This window comes from Ictidomys tridecemlineatus, chromosome 9 (assembly GCF_052094955.1).
Source record: "Ictidomys tridecemlineatus isolate mIctTri1 chromosome 9, mIctTri1.hap1, whole genome shotgun sequence".
In the NCBI taxonomy this organism is placed as follows: domain Eukaryota; kingdom Metazoa; phylum Chordata; class Mammalia; order Rodentia; family Sciuridae; genus Ictidomys; species Ictidomys tridecemlineatus.
Window position 1 is genome coordinate 31,221,091 of NC_135485.1, and position 9,188 is coordinate 31,230,278.

At 37.8% G+C, this 9,188-nt stretch overlaps 1 protein-coding gene across 1 annotated transcript in view; it reads right to left on the reverse strand.

Annotated features, from left to right (window-relative positions):
- The window catches only part of Apbb2 (amyloid beta precursor protein binding family B member 2), a 388,124-nt gene extending 378,945 nt beyond the window's left edge, over positions 1–9,179 (reverse strand). Inside the window, exon 1 of the mRNA XM_078021224.1 lies at positions 9,017–9,179. The gene's annotated coding sequence lies outside the window, so the exon portion shown is untranslated. The remainder of the gene's footprint in view (positions 1–9,016) is intronic.
- Between the last annotated feature and the right edge of the window lie 9 nt (positions 9,180–9,188).

The window sequence follows — 9,188 nt, forward strand, 5'->3', positions numbered from 1 at the left end:
GAAAAGCAGAAGCTTTCTAAGATCTGGACCAAATCAAGGATGCCTACTTTTATCACTTTTATTTAAATAGTGCTAGAAGTCCAATCCAAAGCAATTAGGCAATAGAAAATAAATAAATAAAGAGCTTCCAAGTTGGAAAGGAGGAATTCAAATTATCATTATTTGCAAAGGGCATGATACTATATTTAGAAAATTGCAGTAAATTCAGAACAAAATTGTTAGACCCAAAAATCAATTCAGCAAAGTTGCAGGACACAAAATCAACACCCAAAAAACTCGGTAGCACTGCTATACACCAATAGTGAATTATCTGAAAAATTAATTTTAAAAAGTAACACCATTTATGTTAACCACAAAAAAATACTAGAAATAAATTTAACCAATGAGGTAGAAGATTGTTATGGTTTAGATGTGGTGTCCCCCCAAATCTCAGTGTAAGACAATGCAAGAGCGTTTGGAGGAGAAATCAATGGGTTCTATAGCCTTAACCTAATCAGTGAATTAATCCCTGATGGGATTAACTGAGTGGTGACTGGAAGCAGCTGAGTTGTGGCTGGAGAAAGTGGTTCATTGGGGGTGTTGCTATCAAGTATATATTCCTATCTGGTGAGTGCAGTCTCTCTCTGTTTCCTGATCACCATGTGAGCTGGTTCCCTCTGTCATACTCTTCCATCATAATGGAGTATATGGACTGAGACCTCTGAAACCATGAGCCCTTAAATAAAGTTTTCCTCTTAAAATTGTTCTGGTCAGTCTTTTAGTCACAGAAAAGAAAAAAAAAAGCTGACTAAAACAAGATAGTGGAAAATATATGCTGTATATTGCTAACACTAATGAACAAAATTGAGGAGGACACAAAGAAATGGAAAGACATACCATATTCATGGATTAGAATAATTAATATTGTTCAAATGTCCACACCATTTAAAGTCATCTAAAGACTTAATGCAATCCATATCAAAATACCAGTTTACATAACTAGAAAAAAAAATTCCTAAAGTTCATATGGAACCTTAAGTCCTGAATAGCTGAAGCAATTTTGAACAAAAAGAATAAATCAGGAGGTATTTTATACTATCTGACTTACAAACATACTACAAATCTACATAATCAAAACAGCATGCTATTTCTTTAAAAAAAAAACACAAAGCAAAAAGTAGATTTATAGACTAACACAACAGAATAGAAAATGTACAAAGTAAACTCATGAATTTATAGCCACTGATCTTTGACGAAGGTACTGCTATGGTTTGGATAAGTGCCCCTGTTTTAGACATTGTCTATATCTCTCTGTGACTAAAACACCCAACAAGAATAACTTAGAGAGGGTAAAGTTTATTTGGGGCTCCCAAATTTCAGGGGTCTCAGTCCACAGATGGCCGTCTCTATTGTTTGTGCCCAAGGTGAGGTAGCACATCACGGCAAAAGAGCAGAGGAGGAAAGCTGCTCAGTTCATGGCAGGGTCAGAAAGGAGAGAGGGAGAGGGAGAGGAAGACGGGGAGGGAGGAGGAGCAGGAAGAGCAGGGGGAACAAAGGGGCCACAGGAAAGATGTACCCATCCAGGGAATACCCCTAGTGACCTGACCCACCGCCTCCAGCCATGCCCCACATGCCTATAGTTACCACGCAGTTGATCCATTCAAACTAGGATGGACTGATTAGGTTACAGCTCTCATGACCCAATCATCTCCCTTCTGAATATTCCTGCATTAATAGGAGCTGGTGGGGAATATTTCATATCCAAACTATAATATCCCCCAAGCCCCATTGTTAAAAGCTTGGTTTCCTGCCTGCGGTGCATTGGGAGGTGGCAGAACCTTAAAGAGGTGAGGCCTAATAAGAGATTTTCCAATCACTGGGGTCATGCTCTTGAAGGAAGTGTTGGGACTTTGGCCCTTTTTTATCTGTCTCATACCTGGCCATGAGAATAACAGGCCTCCTTTGCCATGTACCCCCACCATGGTATACTATGATGCCATAGGCCCGAAGCCACAGGGCCAACTGGTCATGGACTGAAAGGTCCACTGTGAACCCAAATAAACTTTTCCTCTTGTTCATTTGATTTATCTCAGGTATTTGTTAGTATAACAGAAAACTGACTGGCATAGGTACTAAGAGCATACTGGGGAAAAGTCAGTCTCCTGAGCAAATGGCACTGGGAAACTGGATATCTACACAAAGAAAATGCAATTAGACCCCTAACTCTCACCATACAGAAAAATCAACTCTAAATCAATTAGTGACTTAGATGTAAGACCTGAAACTATTAAATTACAAAGAGAAAACTTCAGGGAAATGTTTCAGGACATTGGAATATGCAAGGATCTTCTGGATAAAACCCCAAACGCACATAAAATAAAACCCAAAATAGACAAATGGGATGATATGAAACAAGAAAGTTTCTGCCCAGCAAAGGAAACAATCATCAATATGAAGAGGTGTCCTACAGAATGGGAGAAAATATTTGCAAACTACACACCCATTAAGGTATTAATGTCTACAACCTATAAGAACTTAACTTTATAGCAAATGAGTTACTTTAGAAATGGAAAACAGACTTAAATAGATATTTCTCAAGAGAAGACATACAAATGCCTAATACATATTTGAAAAGATGTTCAACATCACTAATCATTGGGGAAATGCAATTCAAAACCACAATAAGATCTCACTTCAGTGAGGACAACTATGATCAAAAGGACAGGATGCAGAGAAGAGGCAACCTTTACATACTGGTGGTGCAAAGGTAAATCAGGATAGCCATTATGGAAAACAATATGGAGATTCCTCAACAATTTAAAAACAACTGCCATATGATCCAGCAATCCCACTTACAATTATATGTAAGGCAAATGAAATTAGTATGTCAAAAACACATTTGTACCTCCATGTTTATTTCTGTTTCTTCCCCCTCTCCTCCCTCCTCCCTCCCCCCTCCCCCTCCCCTCTCCCTCCTCCTCCTCCTCCTCCTCCTCCTCCTCCTCCTCCTCCTCCTCCTCCTCCCTGGTACTAGAGATTGATCCCAGGGATATTCTACCACTGAGCTACAGTCCTTTTATCTTTCTATTTTGAGACAGGGTTTCATTCACTTTAACAGGTTGGCCTTGAACTTGTGATCCTCCTGCCTCAGCCCACTGAGTAGCTGGGATGACAGGCATTTCTTTTTTTTTTTTAGTCGTAGACAGACACAATTCCTTTATTTATTTATTTTTATGAGGCGCTGATGAGTGAACCCAGTGCCTCACACATGCCAGGGAAGCACTCTACCCCTGAGTCACAAACCCAGCCCCTCTGTTTATTCTTTTTTTTTGGGGGGGGGGAACTGGGATTGAACTGAGGGGCACTCAACCACTGAGCCACATCCCCAGCCCTATTTTGCATTTTATTTAGAGACAGGGTCTCACTGAGTTGCTTAGTGCCACACCATTGCTGAGGCTGGCTTTGAACTCTTGATACTTCTACATCAGCCTCCGAAGCTCCTGGAATTAAAGGAGTGCACCAGCACGCCTGGCCTCAGTTTATTCTTTTTTTTTTTTTTTTTAAGAGAGAGTGAGAGAGGAGAGAGAGAGAGAAATTTTTAATATTTATTTTTTAGTTCTCAGCGGACACAACATCTTTTGTTGGTATGTGGTGCTGAGGATCGAACCCGGGTCGCACGCATGCCAGACGAGCCCGCTACCGCTGAGCCACATCCCCAGCCCCTCAGTTTATTCTTAATAGCAAAGAAATAGAAACCACTGAAGTGTCTATCAATTGATGATAAAAAAAAGAAAATGTGGTTAATAAATGTCACTCATTAAAAAAAAAAAGATGAAATCCTGTCATTTGCGACACATGGATAGAACAAAAAGACATTATGTTAAGTGAAATAAGCCAGGTGCAGAAAGACAAATATCATATGATCTCACTCATATGTGGAATCTAAAAAAATCTGACTTCGTAGAAGTTGAGAGCACAACAGTGGTTAACAGAGACTGAGGAGAGGAGGAAGAAGGCAGTGTTGAAGAAAGGTTGGTTAGTAGATATTAAGCTACAATTAGAGAAGAGAAATAATTTCAGGTGTACTATTGCATAGGAGAGTGACTCTAGATAATGATAAATGTAATAGATATGTATAAATATTTTTTAAGCAAGAAAAATGTGGTGTGGATGTGGGTGTGGGTGAGTTTGGTACTGGTGATTGATCCCAGCAGCACTTTGTCAGTGAGCAACACCCCAAGCCCTTTTTATTTTTTTAGAGACAGGGCTCACTAAGTTGCTTAGGGCTTGCCAAGTTGCTGAGGCTGGCCTTGAATTTGTGATCCTCCTGCCTCAGCCTCCAAGTGCCTGGGGTTACAGGCATGTGCCACCTCACCCAGCTGAAGAAATGTTTTTACAAAAAAGAAATGATAAATGTTTTGAGTAGATATTTTTACCCAGATTTGAACATTGTACATTGAATACTTGTATCAAAACATCACACGGTATCTGGTAAATATTTATAGTTTTTACATTTTGATTTTAAAAATAAATAAGAATAAAAGTGAAAGAAAGAGCTAAATAAATGGAAGACATTCCATGTTTATGGTCAGGGAGAATTAATATGATCACTACAGGGAACTAATTTTCTGGGGTAATGGAAATATTTTTAAAAAGAGACATGATTATACAAATGTGTTACTCTTGTAGGGAGGGGAAGAATAGAAGTTCAGTGGATAAAACAAAGGTAAATGAAGAGAGGGGGATAGGAATAGGAATAGGAAAGCCAGTGGAATGAATCTGACACAAATTTCCTATGTACACATATGAATACACCACAGTGAATCTCCACATGATGTGCAATCACAAGACTGGGATCCTAATTAGATATGGTTTGTATAAATATGTCAAAATATAGTCTACTGTCATATATATCTAAAAAGAATAAAAATTTTTTTAAAATATTACTCTACTAGAACACTGAATTATACACTCACATTTGTCAATTTTATGTCAATTCATAAGTTGAATTTTATCTCAATAAAGTGTGAAAAAATGTTACAAATTATCTGAAAAGATGATAATTTTAAATGGAACCCCATAAATGTTTAATAGCCATAAAATTCATCCCTCAGCCTCAAGTTACAGCCTTATGCATGCTCAGCGGCCTAGGAAGAGTTTGTATTATAATCTTGTTTAGGATTTAGAGTCTGAAAACACTACATATTTGCTTTCTCAGCCCCTGTTTTGGTCATGGACTTAAATTCAGGTTTATGGTACCTGAAAAGAATTTTCAGGAGGGTGGGGCTGTGGAGAAACTTGCTCATCATACAACAGAGAGAGAGGCTGGGGAGGGAGGGAAGGAAGGAGAGGGAGAGACAGAGAAGTGATTCTTAGAACTTCTGCAGGCCTTTCATAACCATTCAACACCATGAAGATAGTGGACTAGAAAGACATAAAGACCCCAAATCCTAGATAAGATTATTGGAAACAACCTTAGAACCACCAACTATTTCCAATTATTTGGTTAAGTGAAACCAGAAATGTCCCTGTAAGCCACTCTATTGGGGAATTTTGCCCTTTGCAGATGTAGTATAAGATAATACAGGGATCAATAGTGCAGACTGCCTGTGGTCAAATTTTAGTTCTCATGATACAGGTAACTAACTATTCTGACCTTCATTTCTAAAAGGAAGTATTAACTACCTACTTTGAAGGGTGTTATGATTAAAAGAGTTAATAGAACTGGGGCTTGGCTTCCATAAGTACTTAGTAAGTGCTAAAAGCATGCTCACTGATACAGAGAATTCACAAAAAGGTTGAACTGCTGCAATTATAAGGGCTTTCTTCTATAAACAAAGATTTTCCTCTGACTTCTGTTTGCCCTGTACTCTTACGCAATCATAAAGATTATTCCCCTCCACCTTTGAATTGTTGAGTTTACGTATCATGTGATTTCCCTTTGTAAACAAAAACGAAAAATCAAAAACTTTCACTTCTTCACATCATTTATTCCTAATGTCATTAACCATTCTTGTTGGTTATTTTGGCTTTCCCTCTCTGTAAGCTCTCGGGGTCTCTTTTGAAGTGTACTCTTTAGAATTTTCAGCTGAAAAATACTGAGTGTTTATTATATGCCAAATACTGGTCCTCACAATCCAGCTATACGCTAGTTAATGCAGGAGTGGAATTTCCTTCCTTGATTAGATCATGAGTATTTACATGAGACTAGCCAAAAGATAGCAAATATCTGATTATCCTTTCCATTTTTCTTTCTCATGGCAGACGTCACCAATCACAGCATTTTTCTTTTTTCCCCTTGGGGGAGGGGCTCAGAAACCTTCTCATGGCACTCCAGGAAACTATAATGATTAAAATTAAATTGAATTTCTCACTTCTTTTTTTTAAAAAACTATTTGTAATTGTAGACGGACAGAAACAATGCTTTTATTTTATTTGTTTATTTTTATGTGGTGCTGAGGATCAAACCCAGTGCCTCATGCATGCTAGGCAAGCACTCTGCCACTGAGCTACAGCCCCAGCTCAAATTTCTCACTTCTGCATTAGCTTTATATTATCATTATGACACCACCAAAATATTTGAATCTTTTCCTTCTCTATCTCTCACAAACCATGTATTAAGCCTCATTAATACATGTTTAATTGATTTTTCAAAAAAATTTTACTTTTGATCTTTGTGTATTTAATTTCAAATAATTATAGTAAAAAATATGGTGTGATTTGTTTTTACTTGACACTTGTCCATATTACACATAAGTAACCATAGAATCAAGGAAAAAGTTAACATAAAGGTCAACCATACTATAATTGACAGAGCTCTACACATATCCCTATTAAATTTTAACAGCTTTATTGAGATACAATAACCCATTTAAAAAATATTTTAGCATATTCACCGAGGTGTACGACCCTCACCAAGATCTCTATTAAATTCCATCGTTCTATTTTTAACTCATTTTTCTAAATCTCGTAATTCTGACATTTAGATTGCTAATTCTCCCTTGCATGCATGTTCTCTCTCTCTCTCTCTCTCTCTCTCTCTCTCTCTCTCTCTCTCTCTCTTCCCCCCCCCCCCGCTAATAAAATGACACAGGATAGAGTTAAAATATTAACCCTGTTGGGTGGCTATCAGTTGTGATAACTCCATTCAGCAAAACATTATTTTTTTTCCCCAAGGAGAATCAAATAAATAAGCTATGAAACCACCCTCACTGCAATACCAACCAACGCAACCCTGGAAGCATGAGAAATACAGTAAGGACAGTGTCTGCTTGTCAACTCAGCTAGTAATCCCCAAAGAAAAGATGATAAGTGCCAGCAGGCATGACTTGTTCTATATGCCTGAATCTTATTTTATCTTGAGTCACAAATCATGAGACCCAGAATTTGGCTAACAACTGTCATAAACTCTTCTGGTCTGCAGTTGCAGGATCAAATGACTTTTTTTTTAAGATTAGGATAAGATTTGTGTGTGTCCAATCTTTGGCATCTCCTTGTAAAGAGTGAGTTGTTTGATTCACTGCTCTGATGTTTCCTGTCACATAATAGGCCCTCAATATTGAATGAATAAATGAATGCCTTCAACAAAAATTTCTGATAGTGTCTTCATGACTGTTTTTACAAAGTGCAATAATTAGCAATTATTTAACTTTGGCCTCCCCATCAGCCCTTATCTTAAAGGTCACTTCCTTCAGGAAGCCTTTCTGAAACCTTCCACTAAGTAAGGCACTCCTGATCTCAGCTCCATTTCACAGGGATTCATTACTGATAAAAGCTGCATGAGGAAAGTTTCTGTATTTATTTTCTGTGTTCATCTTTGTATCTCCAATTATAAGTTCCATGCCCAGCACATAGTAAATGCTAAATCGATATTTGTTAAATAAATGAATGAATTGGGAATGTAATTTGCGTCAGAGGCAAGAACTCCTTCGAAGTAGCCAGGTGTTCTTGTGCTACCTATTCACCTGTCTTGTGTTTTCTTAACAACTGAGGTATAATTTACATATAAAATTCACTCATTAACTTCTTGCTGATTTTTCTTCTCTTTCATTGTGTGTGTGGAAATCATCTTTCTGATGGTAAAAATGGAAAGAAAATAGAGGTTGAATGTTGTGGTATCTGAGAGCCAAATTTACCAGGATGCATTTCCTGGCTTTATTTCTCAATTGAAACCTTAAGCAAATCAAAGCCCAGAGATTCTGATTTGTAAAATTGCACTAACAGGGTGTCCTCATTGGATCCTCTAAGCACTAAATGACACATGTAAAGGATCCACTGAAGAGGAAATAACTCAAACTGTAGATTCCCTCCCTTCCTTGTCATGGTAACCTTGGACCTCATAAGCAGTAGGCCTATTCTTTCACCATCATCATTATTTTGTTCTGAGCATATTTTTTAAAACACCCAATCTTCTTGCTTCCCCAGTATTTCTGCAGGTCCCACTTCATTCTGTGATATAGGTTTCCTGGCAAAATTCTTACAGATTTGGGTCCTTCTTTTTTTTCATTCTTGAGCATATTGGTTTTTTTTCCCCTCCATCTTTTGCATTTGCTGATTAAAAAGAAAAAAACCCACCTGAGATCACTAGAAAACAGTGGTTTCTTTAGTTGCCATTCTCTTTCTTCCTCATTGTGAGTATTGTGAACTCAAAATTTCATTTTTCAAAGCCTCCTGTTCTCCTAAGAGTGAACAGTTCCTTTTGCAGCCTCTTGTCTCAAAAGCATACCTATCTCTTCCTTGGATCTGCTACTTAAAGTCTCCAACTGCCTGCCTTCTCTGTGTCTTGTATTACCGCCACATCCCCCGGGTTTCTACCGCTTCCCCATGATCAACCAATTCTTCCCTGGGAGTCACATTACATCAGCATTACTAATGCAATACCTATTATATACCTTTTTTTTTTTTAATTCTAGGCAATCAATTTAAAACGAACCTCGGTACTGGTAAAATTTAACATGGAGGATGGAATTGTCTGAGGTTAAATGCAAACTCCTGCGAGATTTGGGGACATACATTTATATTCATATTAAATATATACCTGTTGAATTTGTGCTTTTTCTCAATGCTTCAGAGACCCCGAGCTTTTGAGGGATTGGCATGGTAGAGAAGATGGGTTTCCAAAAATTTCGCCAAAACTTCAAGACTCCATTAAAAGGACTGCTCCATACACTCAAGGAACACCCACCAACAAAATCCATCTTCACAACCAC